We start from the raw sequence: 1,632 nt of genomic DNA, 5'->3' as shown, positions 1-1,632 counted from the left end.
CAAATCTATCGGCCAGCATTGCACTCGGCTGCGCCAGAAAAATTTCTTATAGGAGCAGATATATATGCGTTATCTGGCGACCTTATTGAGGTAAGAATTTTCTATTTATTCAGAATGATTTTTCAGGGCCATGACGCAGCACTGCTGACGTCTAAAATTTACCAGTTTAAATTCACAGTCAATTATTGAAAGGTTATAAGTGAGTCACATTTTTATTATTGAGAAATTAGACCATTTTATTATTCATAGGTTACGCAATTTATTTCTTGGAAGGTTACACTAAATGTGAAACTTCCCCTTTGAACAATTACAAACGACTGTGCTTAACCTGACACACAATATTTTTTTAGCGCAACGCAATCTGACTTTCAAAGAATGGCCCTGACTAACATTAACCTATACGTTTCACAAATCACTTACCTCACAAAAATCTTCGCTACTCAAGCTACTGCAATACAGCGAGCGCCACTACTGCCAGCTAAATAAAAGATTCATACTACTGAAGGCACTAACTACTGATAGGGATAGTTAGCAAATGAAAGATATTAATAGAGAACAAACAATGTATTTACCTTGATATCATCATATATAAATATAGCAGTTCATGACAAATTTCAAAACTCCGCCATCTCTCTCCCCACATCCACCACTGCTGGCGGCTCACCTCCAACTGCGCAACGCTACGCGCTGTTCACATCCAGCTGCCGCTGCCCAACACTACAATGGCAGACAACAATGCAAACTAGCCACAGACTGCACACAGCACAGCCAGTGATTTTCATATTGAGCGCTACGTAGCGTTACCAATAAAAAAACCTAAACAGCCTACTTACATAGAGAAAACATAAACAGCCTACATACATAGCCCCCATGCTCCCCACAAAAAATTTTACAAATTATTTTGGGCAGTGGCCAATAATGATTTGATTAAATTTTTCATAATTACAATAACAAAGATATCAAATGCACACACTTATTGATACAATGTTGGTCAAAAGCTAAAATGTTGTCACAGTCCATAAAGACAGTCCTGATTCATCACAGTAAAATTGCAGTGTTTTTCTTTTTTTTTTTCAAAGTCTGAACAGTAAAAGAAAATGCACACGGAAGTAGTGGATTTCCATGCAGTCTTGAAGAAGTAGTGTTGTCCTTCCAACGGAAAGACAGTGCTGACTCTTGACATGCTGACAGGTAATGGGCCACAATGGAGCAAACCCACAGCAGAGTCATTCGAAGTTTTGAAGAATATTGGTAGGTAGGTCATCACAGAGCAGACCCACTGGAGTCCTGGTAGAGATCGTGGTATTGGTGGGCCACCAGAGGTGCAGACCCACTGCAGTCCTTGTAGAAATAATGGTATTGGTGGGTCATCATAGATGCAGACCCACTGTAGTCCTTGTAGAGATGGCCAGCAGCCATCTGTTGTGACTGTGCAGGTGCACAATCACCATTGAAGAGTCTTGCGGATAATATAGCAAGTCCATAAACCACCACTTGTGCACTCACAAAGTTTTTGGAACTGTCCTTAGAACCAACAATGCTGTTGTCCAGTCCCTTGCTGAATTATTAACACACGTGCAAACACTAACAGTCCCTACTTCTCACATATTGTCCATATACTATGACCAACAG

This window comes from Schistocerca piceifrons, chromosome 6 (assembly GCF_021461385.2).
Source record: "Schistocerca piceifrons isolate TAMUIC-IGC-003096 chromosome 6, iqSchPice1.1, whole genome shotgun sequence".
Classification (NCBI taxonomy): Eukaryota; Metazoa; Arthropoda; class Insecta; order Orthoptera; family Acrididae; genus Schistocerca; species Schistocerca piceifrons.
This window is presented reverse-complemented; position numbering follows the sequence as displayed.